The sequence below is a fragment of the Centropristis striata genome, chromosome 23 (assembly GCF_030273125.1).
Source record: "Centropristis striata isolate RG_2023a ecotype Rhode Island chromosome 23, C.striata_1.0, whole genome shotgun sequence".
Taxonomy (NCBI): domain Eukaryota; kingdom Metazoa; phylum Chordata; class Actinopteri; order Perciformes; family Serranidae; genus Centropristis; species Centropristis striata.
Window position 1 is genome coordinate 25123688 of NC_081539.1, and position 20873 is coordinate 25144560.

General features: G+C 41.0%; 7 non-coding genes across 7 annotated transcripts; all 7 read right to left on the reverse strand.

Annotated features, from left to right (window-relative positions):
- Positions 1-6768: 6768 nt before the first annotated feature.
- Positions 6769-6850, reverse strand: trnas-uga (transfer RNA serine (anticodon UGA)). Its single transcript has one exon. It is a non-coding gene; the product is annotated as a tRNA-Ser (tRNA).
- Positions 6851-7400: 550 nt separating this feature from the next.
- Positions 7401-7482, reverse strand: trnas-aga (transfer RNA serine (anticodon AGA)). Its single transcript has one exon. It is a non-coding gene; the product is annotated as a tRNA-Ser (tRNA).
- A 1131-nt stretch (positions 7483-8613) lies between these two features.
- Positions 8614-8695, reverse strand: trnas-aga (transfer RNA serine (anticodon AGA)). Its single transcript has one exon. It is a non-coding gene; the product is annotated as a tRNA-Ser (tRNA).
- Positions 8696-9387: 692 nt separating this feature from the next.
- On the reverse strand, positions 9388-9469 carry trnas-cga (transfer RNA serine (anticodon CGA)). The gene has a single exon. It is a non-coding gene; the product is annotated as a tRNA-Ser (tRNA).
- A 527-nt stretch (positions 9470-9996) lies between these two features.
- trnas-aga (transfer RNA serine (anticodon AGA)) lies at positions 9997-10078 on the reverse strand. The gene has a single exon. It is a non-coding gene; the product is annotated as a tRNA-Ser (tRNA).
- Positions 10079-10976: 898 nt separating this feature from the next.
- Positions 10977-11058, reverse strand: trnas-uga (transfer RNA serine (anticodon UGA)). The gene has a single exon. It is a non-coding gene; the product is annotated as a tRNA-Ser (tRNA).
- A 235-nt stretch (positions 11059-11293) lies between these two features.
- Positions 11294-11375, reverse strand: trnas-aga (transfer RNA serine (anticodon AGA)). Its single transcript has one exon. It is a non-coding gene; the product is annotated as a tRNA-Ser (tRNA).
- Positions 11376-20873: the final 9498 nt, after the last annotated feature.

The window sequence follows — 20873 nt, forward strand, 5'->3', positions numbered from 1 at the left end:
AAGATAATTTAATGTACATTTTATATCTAATAGCTGAGCACTGGTGAATATCAGTTTTAATAGTTTTTAAGAATGAACTTTGTTGAGAAATAGATTGAGGAAACCTTTAAAATCAAATTATCTGACTCCAACACAAAGTCCTCACCTATTTCTCTGCTCCGATCATTTGATGGGGAATGATGAGCAGGAGACGTCCGAGTTCTCAGTTTTACTTCATTTTACTACAATACGTCAAGAAATGTGCAGTTACAGAGTCTCTGGGTTCAAACTATACATCCCTGACAGCACATAGACTGGTCAGTTCATGTAGGCTGAACGCAGTCTAAAGCCTGATTTCCACCGGGCGCGTTACAGCAGCGTCACGTCAGCGTCGCGTTCGCAAATAGGTAACACTTTAATCAATGAGAGCATTTCCCCCGGGCGCGCTGCGTAATGTTACAGCAGCGTCTCAGCAGCGTCTCTACGCGAGCATTAGGTAGGACTTCTATTTCTCCGCGAGACACTGCCAAATCGCGTGAATCTCAACAGAGCAGATCGCACCAGACAGGAAGTCCGACTCAGAATCAGCGTAAAACACTTCCGCCCCCTTTAAAAATAAAACACAATACGCAGTTCATGCAGTCTAAAACTACTTCACATCAACATTATGTTGTGACCGGGGCACCAGATCAGCAATCAATCAATCAAAGGGTCTCAGAGGATCGGCGACACGGACGACAAGAGACTGATTGTTGAAGTGGAACATCATACAATCATTTATGACATAACATATTGTTTTTATAAGGATAGATGGTCAGATCAACAGATCTTTCACGTCAGAGAAGCAAAGAAAGCTGTTGGTTGTTGTTGTTGTTGTTGTTTACTTTATACACACAGTTTATCCATAGACTGTATAAATAGAGTTTAGAGTTTATCACGGGATCTTGCGGTCTCCCGTATGGTCAGGATTATTGCGTGATCTTGTGATCTCGCGTGTATACTACCGGCTGGCTAAGCTGACGTGAAGCTGACGTGAAGCTGCTGTAACGCGCCCGGTGTGAATTGACGCCGACAGAAGACGCAGCAAAACCGCGGTGGAGCCGTGCTGCTGCTGTAACGCGCCTGGTGGAAATCCCCAGTAATTTCCCTGAACCCAGTTTTATAGCCTAACAGAGGTTTACTAAAAAATGTAGGTTGATCTCTCCAGAAGTTGCCTCCTCTCGATCCGCTGATTGTCAGTTTATTCAATATGTGGACACGTCATGTCACCAAGCAGAGAAAACAGTTATTTTTCTGCTCAGCACATCATGTCTGTGACCTGACCTGTTAACAAACTGTCAAAACATAAACTCCTGCCTTGATAGGACTTGCAGAGATATTATTGGAGACACAGATTTTGCAACAAACATCCACATAAAATATATCTTTTTGTGATAATACAATCTTACTCTAATTAGAGCAGAGAAAGTTTAAGTAGATGGAGTAAAGGTATTTAGAGTAAATGTATTTAGTTTAATCTTAGTTTAAAAACAATATTAGCACATGATCATTGTAGCAAAGCATCTTGCATGATTAATCTATAAATGTATGTATGTAAATGTAAATGAGAGTTTACATACACAGTTAGTGAATTACGCACGCATAGATAGTGACCTACGTCAATCAGATAGTGACCCCCATCCACAGAGACAGACAACAGAGACAGAATAATATTATTTCTAACAACTTCTACACTCATACATTTTGATATATAGGACCCAATGGCCTTTTCTCAAGTGCCAGCCTCAGGACAAACTTTACAGTTTTGAGCCCACAACTGAAGTGAGTTGATTACCTATGAAGACAGTTGTTTTTGTATTAGTATAAAGCTTTTTGTATTTTCTGAAATGTGATAATTAAATATACTAATTATGCATTATCTAATGCTAACTTTTCCTGTAGTGTCTCCAACCTGAAATTATAAATAACAATAAATATTCTTTCTTTATTTCCACTGTTTTTGATTAAGATGAAGACGTTGTTACAAAATGCTACTTTCAATAAAAATGCCAAATGTTTCTGTTTTTTGCTTACTCTAAATTGACATACAACATAAGAAAAATAAACTGACTGGCTGCAGGAACTGAATGCACTATATGAAGGTGCACCCTGCACAGAAAAATTGTATATTTAGATGTAAACTGACTCTCTGAAATAATATTAACTGGCAAAATGGACCAAATGCTTTATGGTGTAAAGCTGAAGTGAAGTAGAACAGACCTTTCAGTTTCCAGATCCAAGAAAACTTCCAAACATCATGTGCCAGCACCATCACTGACATAAATCATAAATATATTGACAAAAAGTCATAAAAACATGACATAAGGACATATACAGCAGTTCAAATTCTATAAATCAGTTGACTGACTGCATATAAAACATTCTGCTTGAAAAACTACTTTACCATTAATTACTGTTAGTGTGATATCAAAGCCAAATCGTAAAGTAGTGCAGCAGATTTCCCAAACTGGAATTTGTGAGCAAAAACTCTGAACAGGTTGTGCTTTTTCTTTCATGCCATTGACAAGATTAAGTTAACTCTTTTTCCATTTTAGCTGCACTGGGGTAATCAAGATTAAGACATTGTGGTGTCTGCCTTTAGTCCTAAATAAAATTATCTAAGGAATGTGATGTATATCACCATTATCTATAGTAAGAGCCTTAAAGGGGAACTATGTATTTTTTTAAAAACTATATGGTCTAAGTCAAGCTAAAAATGTTGACATGTAACATGAACAACACAACACAACAGATTAAAAAAAGGGTGCTACAGACAATCTCAAATTTGTGATCTCATCAAGTATAATGTGTAGAAGTGCTCCATCAACAGTGAAGTGGGAAAGTTGTTATAAATGACACTGAGAGCAGCCAGGAGATTTTTTTTACATTTCTGACTTTTTTGGACCAATATCAATAAATGGTGACAATTTTATCAATAAATCAGACAGGGAGACGTAAAGGGACATCGATGTAACATTCAGTCAAGCCTTGACTTTGTGAGTTATTGTATTTTCCTTTGTGTGTTTGTCCTTGTGACATACTACCCTGTCTGGCAGAGACATCTTTCTGGTGATTCCATGTCGGCAGGATTCGAACCTGCGCGGGGAGACCCCAATGGATTTCTAGTCAAGCACTTTAACCACTCGGCCATGACAACTTAGAATAAGGTATATTTTCACATTTTCTCAGACAGATGGGAGACGTAAAGGGACATCGATGTAACATACAGTAGATGTTCAGTCAGTAAAGTGGGAAAGTTATTATAGATGATACTGAGTATGTGGATACATTCTTCTGCTTCACAACTGAGAACGCTAAAATAGAATAAAGATAATTTTGGAATTAAAAAAAAAAGCAAACATCATGCAGTTCAGACTTTTAGCAGATAGGTATGGTTTTTGAGAAACACTTGCAGGAGTTGTCTACATGACCATCAAATCCAACACTGATTTGGTTGAGGCTTTGTCTTCAGCTGTCTGCAGGATTCAAACCTGCGCGCGGGCAGAGTGGACTTTTAGGTATTGAAATACCTTTTGAGGGCAGCATTGCATGCCATTGGTTCTCTCGGCCGCCCAATCAGAGACAGCAGGAGGCGGTACATGGAGTATTTCAAACTTTTAGTAGGCGGGACTTGGATTACTTGAATCACTTCCCAGGAGATCGTTGCAGTCAAGGTAATGGCATGTTTTATGTTGAACTATATTATAAAATATCAAGATATTAGTAGTGTGTTTGTATTAAAGTAAGGCTTGTTATTTACCGGTAGCTATCTAGGCTAACTAATGTGAGTAAGCTAACTTGCAATGCTAGCTAGCTAGCTCATGGCAATGACTCTTTCCAAACATTAGGAGATTGTTGCAGATATAATAGTATGTTTTGTATTGTACTATATTAGATGATATCAAGATATGAATGAAAGAAATGCTGCTTGTTTCTATTGAGTCCCTCTTATTTAAGTAGCTACTGATGTAACTTGCAACATTAGCTAGCTTGCTCATAGCAATAACAGGATCTAAGCTAATGTTAGCTAGACTAATCATAGCTTATGTTATCTTATCTTAGCCTGATGAAATCTGTTCCTCTCATTGCAACTGATAATGTTAGGTATTTTTGCAGCAGTTTTTTTGCAGCAATTTACTTTCAGGACATTTTGTCATACAACGACATTCATGGGCTGCTCTTAGGGCAACTTTGCTGCAAATATTCTAATACTGCTCTTAGAGCACCTTACAGTATTTCCATCCAACATTCATTGGCTGCTCTTAGGGCAACTTTGCTGCATATATTGCAATGCTGCTCTTAGAGCACCTTACAGTATTTCCATCCAACATTCATTGGCTGCTCTAAGGGCAATTTTGCTGCATATGTTCTAATGCTGCTCTTAGAGCACCTTACAGTATTTCCATCCAACATTCATTGGATGCTCTTAGTTCAACTTTGCTACATATGTTCTAATGCTGCTCTTAGAGCACCTTATGTCATTAGGTCAGCTTTGGATCGAAGGCATCCGAAGAAAACTAAGAAAAAGATGCACACACCGAAATTGGACTGTGGCCTGTATTGTCTGTATCTGTACTGTTATTTATTGTATGTAAAACACACATAAAAAACAAACATCCAAAGACAAATTTACCTCCAAGGACAATAAAGTGGATCTTATCTTATCTTATTAGGATAGTTATGCCGTTTGAGTAAGTGTTAAGTCAATTAATACATAAATACATATGAAATACTTCCTAACATAAATACATTTACTATGTTGCTTTGGATAAAAGGGTCTGCTAAATATCTATCATCATAAGTTTATGTTTCAGATACTTTAACCCCTTAACGCCTGAATTTATATAGCTGTATATAAAAAAATGTTTTATGTGTGTTTTTGCCTTTAAGTAGATGGTAAATAATGTTGAGATTATTAATTTCACTTTTGCACAAAAAATAAATAGAAATTTTGGTATGTTGCAAATTTGCGACAACAGGCATAATGGTCAATTTGGGGTCAATTTGGTATGATGCTTGTATACACCACAGGATCAAACTTTCCCGTCTCATACCGCTAGCTTCGCAACCGGAGTAATCCTTGTGCGTAAACAGGAAATAAGTCCGTCACTCTGCGGTCCCACTAGAAACAAGTGCTTGTCGAAGGTTCCTAGGTCCGTAGCGAATATGCACTAACCGGCATTGGGGGAATGCAGACGCTATCTCGGCTGGTTGACTGAGTCAAACGGTTTGTCGCATATTTGCGACAGCAGGCGTTAAGGGGTTAAACTACTTGTCTGCTACTTGTATGCTAGCAATATGTCCTACTTGTATGCTAGCAATATGTCCTACATGAATTGAATGAAATGAGATTGAATTAATTAAAAATGATACGTGTCTGTGATTAAAATAAAAGCTCAACAACATATATTCTATACACAATGACGTCTGTTATCCTCAGACTAAATGCTCTTTTGTCAAAAAATATAAATGAACAAGTTCAACTCCAGTCAATGTTGACTGATCTATTGGAGTGGAGCAAATCTGACAATTACATGTCTAATAATGACCTATTCACTTCAGTGAAGAGGGCCCATACATTCGCCTTCAACCGTTTTGGCACTGTGTCAAGTAAGAGAAAAATTCATGCTCTGCATGCCTATCAAGGCTGAAGGGGAGCTCCTTTGTTAGAAAACCAAGGTCTTTTGCAAGGCCTTGGCACTCCTCTGTGGCACAAAAGGAGCCAATGAGTAAATAAGGCATTAACATGTTACTAATGTAGCACTGGTTCCATAAATAATGGATCAATAAAAACTGATGTACTGTCAAATAGTTTGGCCCTAACAAGTTGTTTATTGAGTTACCTTCCAAAACCTCTTGGAATCGTTTGTACACCAAGAAAAAGGTGTTTGTTTTCTGCTGTAGTTCTTCTACATATTTCTCCATAAACTCCATCTTGTCCCATGAACAATTTTAACATCAGTTGATACATGGACATCTTTTTCTTTTCTTAGTTTTCTTCGGATGCCCTCGATCCAAAGTTGCTCCATAATCTGCAGTTAATATACAGTAGAAACAATCATAAGCAATCATAACAATACAGATATGCTCCAAAAATGTCATTAGAGCAGCCAATTGTAGACCTAATGGCATAAGGTGCCCTAAGAGCAGTATCAAAATATATGCAGCAAAGATGCCCTAAGAGCAGCCAATGAATGGATGGAAATACTGTAAGGTGATCTAAGAGCAGCATTGCAATATATGCAGCAAATTTGCCCTAAGAGCAGCCAATGAATGTTGGATGGAAATACTATAAGGTGCTCTGAGAGCAGTATTAGAATATTTGCAGCAAAGTTGCCCTAAGAGCAGCCCATGAATGTCGTTGCAAGTAGCTATGAAAAAATGTCCTGAAAGTAAACTGCTGCAAAAATGTCCTTAGACCTAACATTATCAGTTGCAATGAGAGGGACAGATTTCACAGGCTAAGATAAGATAACATTAGCTATGATTAGTCTAGCTAACATTAGCCTTGATCCTGTTATTGCTATGAGCAAGCTAGAAAGCCAGCTTTCTGGTGATTCCATAAGATCTGTTGGAGATGGAAGAGAGGAACTTCGATGGCCGGAAATCAAATCTGGGTCACTGAGAGAGGCTTATAATAACAAAGAAATGGTGTGTTTGGATGGGGACATGGCCTCGTTGAGGCTGATAGAAGTTCCATATTAAAGGATCTGACAACTTAGTGGTCTCTCAATGCTCAAAAGCAACTTGCGTTGTCGGCAGGGTTCGAACCTGCGCGGGGAGACCCCAATGGATTTCAAGTCCATCGCCTTAACCACTCGGCCACAACAACTTACAAATAGAATTTTTCCACATTTTCAGAAATTTCCAAATGCCTGAGAGAACCAGGACATGTACTCAGGCCACATTAATGTAACATACTTGTTTAGATAAACTTACATTTTGAGTCTATCGCCTTACCCACACTGCCACGACGACCTAACACACAAGGTTCTTGACCAATATCGATAAAAGGTGACAACTTTATCAATGACTCAAACAGATGGGAGACATAAGGGAAATCGATGTAACATACAGTAGATGTTCAGTCACGCCTTGATTTTGTGAGTTTGAGGCATTATTGTATTTGCCCTTGTGTGTTTGTCCTTGTAACAGACTACCCTGCCTGGCAGAGACATCTTTCTGGTGAATCCATAACATCTGTTGGAGATGGAAGAGAGGGACTACGATGGCCAGAATTCAAATATGGGTCACTGAAAGAGGCTTATAATAACAAAGAAATGGTGTGTTTGGATGGGGACATGGCCTCTTAGAGGCTGATAGAAGTTCCATATTAATGTATCCGACAACTTAGTGGTCTCTCGATGCTCAAAATCAGCTTTCGTTGTCGGCAGGATTCGAACCTGCGCGGGGAGACCCCAATGGATTTCTAGTCCATCGCCTTAACCACTCGGCCACGACAACTTACAAAGAGGGAATTTTTTCACATTTTCAGAAATTTCCGAATGGCTGAGAGAACCAGGACTTGTACTCAGGCCACATTATTGCACAAGGTTTTTGATCAATATCAATAAGCGGTGACAAATTTATCAATGACTCAGACAGATGGGAGACGTAAAGGGACATTGATGTAACATACATTAGATGTTCAGTCAAGCCTTGACTTTGCCAGGCAGGGTAGTGTGTCACAAGGATAAACACACAAGGACAAATAAAAGTTTGCTCTTAACTCACAGAGACATCTTTCTGGTGATTCCATAAGATCTGTTGGAGATGGAAGAGAAGCACTGCGAAAAGAAAGGAAAGATTCTGCAGTTCAGACTTGAAGCAGACAGGTACGATGTTTGAGAAAGACTTGAAGGGTTGCAGAAGTTATCTTCATGACAAACAACTCCAACATTGATTTGGCTGAGGCTTTGATTGTGTAATGATAATAAGAGCAGTCTTTAATGTCTTCCGTTGTCGAACCTGGGCAGGGACACCCCAATGGATTTCGAGTCCATCGCCTTATTCACTCGGCCACAACAACATAGCAAAACATTTTAACCAACATCGATGACAACTTTATTAATGGCTCAGACAGATGGGAGACGTAGTGGGACATCGATGTAACATACAGTAGATGTTACATCTACCTGTACGGAGAGACCCCAATGGATTTCTCGTCCATCGCCTTAACCACTCGGCCATGACAACCTAACACAAAAGGTTTTTGACCAACATCGATAAACGGTGAGCACTTTATCAATTGCTAAGACAGGTGGGAGACATAAAGAGACATCGATTCATTCAAGCCTTGACTTTGTGAGTTAAGAGCAATATTTTATTTGCCCTTGTGTGTTTGTCCTAGTGACAGACTACCCTGCCTGGCAGAGACATCTTTCTAGTGATTCCATAAGATCTGTTGGAGATGGAAGAGAAGGACTACGATGGCTGGGAATCAAATCCGGGTCACTGAAAGGGGCTCATAATAACAAAGAAGAGGTATGTTTGGATAGGGACATGGCCTCTTTGAGGCTGATAGAAGTTCCATATGAAATGTGTCAACAATGAAGCCTACAACTTAGTGGTCTCTCTATGCTCAAAATCAGCTTTCGTTGTCGGTAGGATTCGAACCTGCGCGGGGAGACCCCAATGGATTTCTAGTCCATCGCCTTAACCACTCGGCCACGACAACTTACAAACAGGGAATTTTTTCACATTTTCAGAAATTTCCGAATGGCTGAGAGAACCAGGACATGGACTCAAGCCACATTACTGTAAGATACTTGTTTAGTTAAACATACACTTTGTTTTTCTTTTGTCTTTCTTGAATTTCAGGATGATTCTGTGCAGCATTGCAGCAAAATTAAGTCAGGTTAGTTTTTTTGGGCTGATGACTTCTTGTTTTTTAGACGAGGCATCAGCAGACCTGCTGCACTGATGGACTGACTTCTCGCACCCAACAGCTGAGTCAGAGATTTCTTTTGACTATGGTCTAAGGCAGGCCAAACATTTAAACATGCAACATGAACAACACCCTCCCAGATTAAAAAACAGGGGTGCTACAGTTAATCTCAAAATTGTGATGTCATCAAGTATAACGTGTAGAAGTGCTCCATCAACAGTAAAGTGGGAAAGTTGTGATAGATGACACTGAGTTTATGGATACATTCTTCTGCTTCACAACTGAGAACACTAAAATAGAATAAAGATAATTTTGGAATTAAAAAAGAAAGCAAACATTCTGCAGTTTGGACTTTAAGCAGATAGGTACAGTGTTTGAGAAATATTTGAAGGGTTTGCAGGAGTCGTCTACATGATCATAAACTGCAACACTGATTTGGTTGAGGCTTTGATTGTGTAATGATAGCAGTCTTTAGTATCTTTCGTTGTCGGCAGGATTCGAACCTGCGCGGGTAGAACCCAATGGATTTCGAGTCCATCGCCTTAACCTCTCGGCCACGACAACTTACAAACTGGATTATTTTTCTCATTTTCAGAAATTTCCACATGGCTGAGAGAAACAGGACATGTACTCAGGCCAAATTAATCTAACATACTTGTTTAGATTAACTTACATTTCGAGTCCATCGCCTTAACCACTCGGCCATGACAACCTAACACACAAGCCTTTTGACCAATATCGATAAACGGTGACAACTTTATCAATAAATCAGACAGATGGGGGACGTAAAGGGACATCGATGTAACATACAGTAGATGTTCAGTCAAGCCTTGACTTTGTGAGTTTGAAGCTTTATTTTATTTGCCCTTGTGTGTTTGTCCTTGTGACAGACTACCCTGCCTGGCAGAGACATTTTTCTGGTGATTCCATAATATCTGTTGGAGATGGAAGAGAAGGACTGCGATGGCCGGGAATCAAATCCGGGTCCCTGAAAGGGGCTTATAATAACAAAGAAAATGACTGTTTGGATGGGGACATGGCCTCTTTGAGACTGACAACTTAGTGGTCTCTCTATGCTAAAAAACGCCTTTCGTTGTCGGCAGGATTCGAACCTGCGCGGGGAGACCCCAATGGATTTCTAGTCCATCGCCTTAACCACTCGGCCACGACAACTTACAAAGAGGGAATTTTTTCACATTTTCAGAAATTTCCGAATGGCTGAGAGAACCAGGACTTGTACTCAGGCCACATTATTGCACAAGGTTTTTGATCAATATCAATAAACGGTGACAAATTTATCAATGACTCAGACAGATGGGAGACGTAAAGGGACATTGATGTAACATACATTAGATGTTCAGTCAAGCCTTGACTTTGCCAGGCAGGGTAGTCTGTCACAAGGATAAACACACAAGGGCAAATAAAAGTTTGCTCTTAACTCACAGAGACATCTTTCTGGTGATTCCATAAGATCTGTTGGAGATGGAAGAGAAGCACTGCGAAAAGAAAGGAAAGATTCTGCAGTGTTTTCTTTTGTTGTCTTTTGTCTTTCTTGCCTTTCAGGATGATTCTGTGCAGCATTGCAGCAAAGTTCAGTCAGGTTAGTTTTTTTGGGCTGATGACTTCTTGTTTTTTTAGACAAGGCCCCCCCGCATCAGCAGACCTGCTGCACTGATGGGCTGACTTCTCGCCACCAACAGCTGAGTCAGAGATTTTTTTTGACTATGGTCTAAGGCAGGCCAAACATTTAAACATGCAACATGAACAACACATATACAAGTATAAAGTGTAGAAGTGCTCCATCAACAGTAAAGAGGGAAAGTTGTGATAGATGACACTGAGTTTATGGATACATTCTTCTGCTTCACAATTGAGAACACTGAAATAGAATAAAGATAATTTTGGAATTAAAAAAGAAAGCAAATATTCTACAGTTTGGACTTTAAGCAGATAGGTATATTGTTTGAGAAATACTTGAAGGGTTTGCAGGATTCATTCACATGACCATCAACTGCAACTCTGATTTGGTTGAGGCTTTGATTGTGTAATGATAACAGTCTTTAGCCTCTTTCGTTGTCTGCAGGATTCGAACCTGCATGGGGAGAACCCAATGGAGTTCAAGTCCATCGCCTTAACCACTCGGCCACTACAACTGAAAAACGGGATTGTTTTTCTCATTTTAAGAAATTTCCACATGGCTGAGAGAAACAGGACATGTACTCATGGCCGGGAATCAAATCCGGGTCACTGAAATGGGCTTATAATAACAGAGAAAAGGAGTGTTTGGATGGGGACATGGCCTCTTTGAGGCTGATAGAAGTTCCATATGAAATGTGTCAGCAAGGAAGCCTACAATTTAGTAGTCTCTCTATCCTCAAAAGCATCTTTCGTTGTCGGCAGGATTCGAACCTGCGCGGGGAGACCCCAATGGATTTCTAGTCCATCGCCTTAACCACTCGGCCACGACAACTTACAAAAAGGGCCTTTTTTCACATTTTCACAAATTTCTAAATGTCTGAGAGAACCAGGACATGTACTCAGGCCACATTACTGTAACATAAATAACATAGATAAAATTACACTTTTTTTTTCTTGTCTTGTCTTTTAACAAGTAACATGAACAACGCTCTCCCAGATTCAAAAACGGGTGCTACAGTTAATCTCGAAATTGTTAGTTAGTAGTAGTTAGCTACAGTTAGCTCTCTAGCAGAACAGTGTGTATGTGCTGCTGCAGGAGGTGTTCACTTAAAGATCTGGGTTTGTTTACAACAAGCACCGGACACTGTGCACAGTTAGCGATGCCGTTAATTCACAATCACTATGTTTATGATCAGTGGAGACTCTGTGCATAATTAGCCATGCTGCTTTGTTTATGATTAGCTGCTGACGTTGTGCACAGTTAGCGACGGCAGCCACAGTTGCATCTCCCGTGTTTAATCCGTCGTGTATGCGACGTCACAGTCGAAAATGTTGCTAAGCGACAACGGGACGGTCCAAAATCATACGTCAGAGTTTCTAAATCCCTCTGGGGGCTAACATGTAGTCAAAACAAGCAGAGTGAGCAGATTTTTGAGAGGGTGCGGCCCGAGACTTTGCCCTCTAGTCGAAACAAAGCTATTGTCTTCCCTTGTTGATAGGATTCGTACCTGCGCAGTGAGACCTCAATGGATTTCTAGTCCATCACTTTCACCACTCGGCCACAAGAAGATAAGGTGCTCCCTTATTGAATATTTCTTCTGTGACTATATACTGATAAATGAGGAAATGCAATGGCCATTGATCCTTTATTCCATTGTAAATCAGTGACATCAGGGACATAGCAAAGGGTAATCTTCAGGCCCAACAAGGCATGAGATAAAGTCAAGTCCAAGACTTTAAAATTGTGGATCATATGGGGAAACAGAATTATTCACTCAGTAACCTTCTCCCCAATAACATTTCAACAAATCACATCACAGTGAAGATGTGTGTGGGCGTGGGTCCAGGTCATTTACTGCCCTTCAGGATGTGGCATTTTGATACATATTTTTAATATTGAGCACCATTTAAGGTCTTTGAAATATGAAATAACAGAGTTCAAAGTAAAGGTTTCAGAGTCTGTCTCTCTCTCTCACACTCACACACACACACACACACACACACACACTGCCTAGTGCTGTGACCCATAAGCCAAAGCTCGTGACCAGAAGTCAGTGATCTAATGAAGCCTGCTCTGCTTGACTGGTCTGGAAGTGACTGGAGGTGGCACACAGGCCATCATCCCATTGACCCACATTCCACCTTTACATAACAACATCTACTCTGATGACATTTACAGCAGCCTGTTAACATCAACACGCGATCCACTCCAGCTCCTGAATGATCCTTCTCCCACTTGTCTCCACAGTTCAAGTAAAAAACCATGAATCACTCAGGGTGCTGGCTCTCATTAAGAAATAATGCACTGGAGAAAATGATCTTGGGTCTGTGCCAAAGCCATGTCTTATTAAAAGGGAAAAGTGGGGAGAAAATATTTGTCATATCCAGACTGTGACCCAGGAAGTAGACGACAAAGTGATACTGTAGCCAGAATATGTCTTGGCAGCGATACAGGGAGTATGTATAAATCTAATCTGTCTCAATGTGGTGCATGGAGCCAATGGTTAACCAGCCCGTTGTTCAGCGACAGCACTCAGATAGGACAGGCTTGCAGGAAGCTGATTAGATACAATAAGAGTAAACACAGAACCAGGCCAGTGTCTCCGGCACCAAGCTGCAATTAGACTCTCAATTATCATATTAAAAACACAAGGAAGGAATGTGCCTCCCATGTCTATTTGCAACTATCTGAACATGGTGCTATCTGCTGTATAAAAGGCCGAGCTGACGTCATTATATGACTGTTGTACTGATGTCAGGTCTAAAGCTGAGGGCTTAAACAATTATGCTCACAATTGTGTAAATAGTTATCTGATACACTGAAAATTTGTTTTATAATAAAAGTAACAGTAACATGTGTGGTTTTGTTATCAAATAAACTGGAGATTTATATTTGATCATGTGGCGTTTTTAGAGCGGTTAGGGAATAACAGAGCTGGGGTATATATCATAGACTGTATATAAATAATGGACGTAGTCACCATGACGTCACCCATTGTTTTTTTGCCCGTTGGAAGCATCGAGTTCAGCGTTACACTCGTCGCCATCTTGTTTCTGATGCGGGGAGCAGACCACATCTGGACTGTGGAGGAGGAGAGGGATCTGATCACTGACTACAGCCTCTCTACACCTCAACCTGACTGAGAGAAGTCACTGCTAATTCATGTTAGCATTAACTGGGATGTTAGTTTTGGCTAGTAAAAAACAAAAACAAAATGTATGTTACTGACCTCAGAAAACTGAGCAGCGACTCCTTGGAGTGTGTTAGTCCAACCAAACGCTGAACAAGACATTTTTACTGAACAAAGCGTTCAAATAAACTGTCATTAAGTGAAAATGCAGTGAAAGGGTCAAAGTTATGAGACCAAACCGCTAAACGTCCTTTTTAATATCTATATAATGTTAAATATAACTTTATTAAAGGAATAGTTCGGAATTTTGGAAACAGGACCTCATTTCCAACTTAGCCAGTGTGATATAGGTCGGTGGAGACCGTTTTCAGCACATTTTATGCAGTCCTTATAGTTGCACAAGTCACTGTTGCTAAACTGGTGTTGAGCTAGCGCACGTCAATAGTAACATTCAGCCTGTCACTAAAAACAGCTTTACCTGCTCCGCAGAACACCCGAGACAAATGCATTATAACGTTGGACTATCGATGTACATGTCTGTGTTGATAGAATAATTTTAGAAATTAAACCAACCTTGCATTTTCAATGTTAAAACATTTTGAGGGACTAGTTTCTCAGCAGCAGCGGAATTTTACTTTGTGGGTTAGTAGTAGTGCGTCAAAACGAAACCAAACTGGTATGGCTGATTTGATAACAAAAACTCATCTTCGTCGTCCTCAAACTCCGAAATCTCAACATGGCTGGCAGTGGCCATAGTGTCCTGCTATCCTGTCTCCGCTATGACAGCACCTAAATAAACTCGCATGATTGTCAGCGAAATCGAAACCGTCTTCCACTGTAGCCTCACTAGCCTGGAGATAATATCACTCCGCCGCTGCTGTAGCCTAAGCAACAACAGGGAACAAAGTATAAGCTATTCCAATGCTATGCAAGGTTGGTTTAATTTCTAAAATTATTCTATCAACACAGACATGTACATCGATAGTCCAACGTTATAATGCATTTGTCTCGGGTGTTCTGCGGAGCAGGTAAAGCTGTTTTTAGTGACAGGCTGGATGATACTATTGACGTGCACTAGCTCAACACCAGTTTAGCAACATTGACTTGTGCAACTATAAGGACTGCATAAAATGTGCTGAAAACGGTCTTCACCGACCTATATCACACCGGCTAAGTTGGAAATGAGGTCCTATTTCCAAAATTCTGAACTATTCCTTTAACAAGTTGCCGTGGATACGCATTCTTCTGCTTCTCTCCTGATGACGGCTCACCTTGTTAATGACCCGTCAATCAAAGGTAGCCGCGCCCCAAATCATTTGATCCTTTATCTTCTATTTTCTTCTAAATGGGGCCATTATTAGAACTATTAATATCAAATTGTCTTGAAGAAGATTTTTTTTTACTAGCGATTGAGACTGTAGTGTTGTCCTAATAAAAAAATTCTAAGGTAATAAATCAAGTGAGAAGTTTCAAATGTTGTACTGAAATGAATGGACAGATATTTTTTGCAGCCAAACTTAGCAACCCTACTGGAATTTTCAGTAGAATGCCGCTTAAGGCACTTCCTGGTTTGCCTCCTTGGTTTTTAACTCCTCCTAAATCCTGGCTAATCCAACACTGGGAAAGAGTTTGAAGCTGAGGTGGGCCCAATGACGCCTGGTTATCCATAATTATGCAGAATTTTAAGCCATTTCATTTATATAGCGCTTTTCTAGATACTCAAAGATGCTAAGGCAATCTGGGTGGACAGGACAAGAAGATAGGGATGGAAGAATTAGAAATCAACCTGTCCTTTCATATACATAAACATACATACAATAAACTTTGGATGGAGAAGTGGCGAGCAAACAGCGCCAGCGTTCTCTGAGAATATTCGATTAAAGATTCATATAGAGTAGAACTGCAGAATGTTTAATTCAGTTAGCTCCAAGCTAACTTTGTGTTTCCTACCATTTTAGAAGTGCTGCCAACATCCTTCATGAATTAAATTGTTAATATTAGGTACAATATCAGAAAGGCTTAAATGTTGGATTCTTGTAACCTTGTGCGAGCCGATGCATGTCTTGGGGCCAGGCGCCGTGTGAAGAAGACAGCTCCGGAAAACAAAGTCTTTCCCACCAATTTACAAGAGCGTTCCCAATTGAATTATTTTTATGTGGAAAACAGAAGTGACTGGTGAAACTGGCAAGAATTCTTCAGACCTCTGAAATTGCAGGGTTTTGAAAACATTGCATTACTTTGACTGAATTACAGTTAATTCTACAAGAACACAAATTCTTTGAGGGATTGTAAAAATTTCACATTGGTTATATGGGGAGCCCTGAGCTTAAATGGATTCTGCTGCATCATTTAAATTAATAAGGACTCCACATAAGTATGGATGTTGTGATTTATATGAGTTTGTTCATGTAGGGTTTTCTGAGGCTTCCTTAGACCAACAAAAAACAGTTGACCCCAGTTTTTAGTGTGTGCACTAAACTAACTCCTCTGGGAGTTCCAGCCAGCCTTGTTAGGAACCCACCTTCATCCCCTCTGGCAGTCTTGTCAAGAGCTCTTCCCATCCCTGGGGCCTCTGGTCCCCATGGTTTGACCTGGCCTGCCACTTTTCTGCCTCATCTCCCTTCCTATCACTCTCCTCTCTGACCTCTCTGTCAGCCGGGACCACAGGTCAGCAGTCCCTGGGATAATAGTCTTGAACACTGCAGGGAGCAATGGAAAGAGAAGAGAAGATCTGCAGCATGCTCCCTTATGAGCACAAGACACTTCTTCTTCTGCCTCTGGTTTGTGTTACGTCTTACTGTGTGGTGTCTTTGGTGGCAGCACTTTGAATGTGTTCCCCAGATGTCCCAGAACGAGGCGAGCGAAGGAAAGCCAAGGGAGCGCAAACAGGAAGTGGAAAGCATCACACGGGGCTGGGGGAAACATCCTCCCATTCCTCATGCGGGGCCCAGCTAATTGGCTTGGCGGGTTAAAGGCTTTTAGCACATGGAGAGGCTGGAGACCTCCCGATAACACCGCCTCAGCAGACACTACAGCGTCGTTGCTGACAGTGAGATATGACAACCAGCCGCAGTGCCACTCAAACACTTTCACAGCGCAAACACCAATCACAGTCGCCTAACAGCGAGGCAACGTCAATTATTTTCATGTTTGTTTTAACTGGCTCCGACTCCCCCCAGACAGTTTCCATGTCGGGCCGGGGAGCTATTCTCTTTTCCCTCTCGGTATTTTGTGATCCATCCAGGGCTCCTAAATTAGACGCTTCAGACTGGTTTTACTGCGGCCTATCATCTCCTCTTGGCATTGTTGCAGACGTCAGGCCTCGTAGCCCCCGTTCTGCCGGGATGAGGCGATGCTTTTGGAGGATTCTCTCTCTCCCACATAAATTTCATCATTCTTTTGGTTCAGAAGCCGCAGCAGCTGTTTCAGTAGGCACTGAGCTCTGGGCCTGAAATGGACTTCCAGGATATGGTCTTCCCACCAAAAGATCTTTTTTCTTCAAATGACATATCCATGCAAACCCTTCCTTTGGTATTGTTCCCATTTATAATACCCCATCTGTCATGTCTGGGGCTTAAGCGCTAATTTGGAGGTGGAAGTGAATGATGAGCTGGAGAACAGAATGGAAAGGAAGGAAGTTCCTGCGTACTGCCATTATAACTTGTCATAAACAACAATAGCAAAACAACAGTTTAGGCATATGCATAAATCTTTCTGCCAGGCTTGCATGGTTGAGGCCAGAGTAAGACCACGGTGGATTCTGGTATGCACAGTGTGAGGCGCAGAGTTAAAGATAAAGAACAGAGTGGTAGATATGGTGAGAGTAGAAATAGAGAGGCAAGAGAAGGCAGAGAAGATAGATGTGGAAGGTGGAAGAGATAGATAAGTGGAGTGATGGGCAGGAGAGGGGAGATGAAGGAGCTTGAAGAGGAGGAGTAGGTGGAGGGAAGACAAGGTGAAGTAGGATGCTGGCTGCTACTGTCAGTCTGCAGAAGCTCAGGAACACCTCCCTGCAAAGTCTTTATCTTCAGACCCCCAAACATGATAAGGATAGCTGCTACTTTCATGTGCGTCTCTGCACACATCAGACTTACAAACATGCACAGGCAGGTTTACATGCATGTACACTCTCCGTCGTTGAATTCAAAGCATGTGCTCTTCTATCGTTTCCTTCAGTGTAATGCAAAGAATGCAAAAATAATACAAAGCAAATGTCTAGTGCATGTTTACATACAAAAGATGTGAATATTGGTGCATTTGCACCAGGCGATGCAAATTACACAAATTACACATGCAAACATGATGCAAACACAATTTTGTTTAACTTGACATAAAAGCCTAATAACGTTGAGGTTCGCCTGAATAGCAAGGCCCAGATTACCTTCATCCAAGCAGCGCCTTCAATCACCAATGAGTTGAATCCCCCCTGGCAGTGTAAAAGTGTAAAAATATTTCTGGGTCATTATAAAACAGTGGCGGGACAAAAAGCCTATCTGGCTAATCACAACATGGTGTGCTGCTGCAGACGAAGATCAAAGATAGAATCAACTACAATAAAAACTCAGACATAAAAATGTCTGCTTCCTACTGATCATAAGGAAAAAAAATTTGTCATAGGTTGCAGTCAATGTTACATTTACATATAATTTTCTGATCCAGACAGATACCAAGATATTTATACTCCGAGACCCTTTCAATACAGTGACCATTCAGAGTGGTCATGTCCAAATTATTGTCCGCAATATTTCTGGCTCTGGAGAAAATCATATATTCCGTTTTTTGGTGGTTTAGGGCTAATTTTAAACTAGAAAGTGGGTTTTTTTGTTTGTCAGAGGCTTACTGTAGGATTGTTATGGCTGAGTGTGCAGTGTCAGCAAAACAAAAAAATTGTATCATCTGCATAAAGATGGGCATCACAATTTGATTATACGGATGTAATACTGTTAATGTAAAAAAAGACAGGGCCCAGTACTGACCCCTGTGGAACCCCTTTGACAAATCATAACGTATTGCTGGCTCATAGGCCTATCACTTTTTATGCAGCATCCAACTAGAGGGAATTATTTTCACCTCACATTATGACCCAAGAGATTTAAACCAAACCAAAACCCTGTTACATACACATATTCGAGAGATGGATGCAATACTTCATTTGGAGGGCCTCTAACACCAAGTTAGCTTGACCTATTAGATTGCAATATTTATATGAGATATATTACAAGGCTGTGCCACAAGATACATCAAGTGTGTCAGTGTAGCTTCGACATGTACATGTAAAGGAAAGGAGTTTTTACACTATGTAACTCTGTGTTGCAGGGTTTTTTTTTCTCAGATCAAAAAAGTCTGCGCTAACCTAGACTTAAATCGTCATACTGAGAACATTTCAAAGCCATTTCCATTCAACCCTTCTAATTCCATACTGAGCACACTTGGACATAACCCAGCTACAGGACTGTAGCAAACTGATATTATAACCACCTCCGTATTCTGATTCACAGGCCCCCAGCTTGTCACCTTCCAGTAGGTATGGAAAAATGAAAGCACCACTTTTGCCATTGCATCATGCGTTGACTGTCAGGATTCATGAGCATGGGGTCATTTATATAATGTCTAGAGAGGTCTCCTGACATTTTACAGTGAGCGTTTCAGATTTTTAAAATTCATTCATTTATATGTCAGCGTTGGCAACCTTACTCAGACTTATGTTTTCTTAGCATTCATTATACATGAATGAATGAGAAAAACGAATGTGTCTCTTGGTGTTAAGTGCCAGCCAGAGGCTGTAGATCTGAGGTGGAAACTTGGCAGGGACTGGGGACCAAAATGGCACCAAAAATGGGGCAGTTCTGGTGGTGGTTGCTGGAGGACAGCTGGCAGTGCCACGCTCATTCCATCCCTCCCTAGCTTAAACGTTGTCTCCTTCGGCTACTTGGCTAAATGGGTACAGGAAGTCTCCCGGACTGTCACGGACGGGACTGAACTGTGGCTTTAATGAACGTCTTGGCTTAACAGAACAGCCCTTTTCCTGTTTACTGACGGGGCGACTGCAAAACTACCCGTAAACACACCTCTCTTTCAGCCCTCCCTCCCTTCTGTCTATCCCTCCTTGCCTTGAGGCTGTTCTGGCCTCTCCCAGGGACATCCTGGTTTGTCCCTGGACACAACTGTAGTCAGCAAAATTCTCTTCCGAGACAGACACCTCAGCGCCTCCGGGATAAAGAAAAGAGCTTCTAAGTTCGTAGGCTAAAAAGGCAGACACATTTATTTAATTTGCATAACTTGTGCATTCCTTTAGTGCTGGTTTTGCAGACTATAAGAGAATAAAAAAACAGAATAACAGAATAAGAAACAGAAAAAAAAGATCTCTATAGTGATACAGAATGCATACTTTCATAGATTTATATTTAGCGGATCCAACCAACTCCTCCCCCTCCTCTATTCTAACCCCAAGAAACCCAAATCACCCAGAATAAAAATAATTGGTGGTCTCGTCTCCAGTTCTGACTGGAATGAAGTCTGTATGGAAGAGCCGCAACTCCTGGCAGGCGTCCCCGCTCCAAGTCTTATCCCGAGGAAGAGAAGATTTGGCCCCAGAGCGGGTAAACATGCCGCGGTTTTAACCTCTGTCACCCAACATCCTTGACATGGCTCTATCAGAGCAGTTGCATTAAAAGCCACAGGGTGGATTGGTGAGCACAGGGAAACCAGGCATCATCCTTTAGCCAAAATGGCTGCCAGTACTTGACGTGTCAGACTTTGTTTAACCAGACAATTTAACATGCTTGTGAAACCCAGTGGCATCACTAACTCTTGTCAGGATCTCCCCTCAATTTAGGGCTTATTGTTAACCTCATGCAAAATGTTTGCATCTGTTAAATCCCTGATGATTGTAGGAAGCGTAACATTGTTGAAAACCTTTTCCGACTTAACCATCAGTGCTGGGGCCCCTTCTGCGCTCATTGCAAAATGGGAGGGTTCATTTTAAATGGCAAACCTTGTTATAAGAGCAGTATTGTACTGGGAGTTGGGCAGTAACTTTGGATTTTAGGAGCAGATAATTCTCCAACGTGTCAAGTCTGTTTTCATCAGAGGGTTAAAGTGAGCAACATTTTGATCACAGAGCAGGATCAGGTCTCTTTTTGTTGTATGACATTTTCTACCATGTTGCTGATTTTATGGCTGAGGATATTTAATGGCAG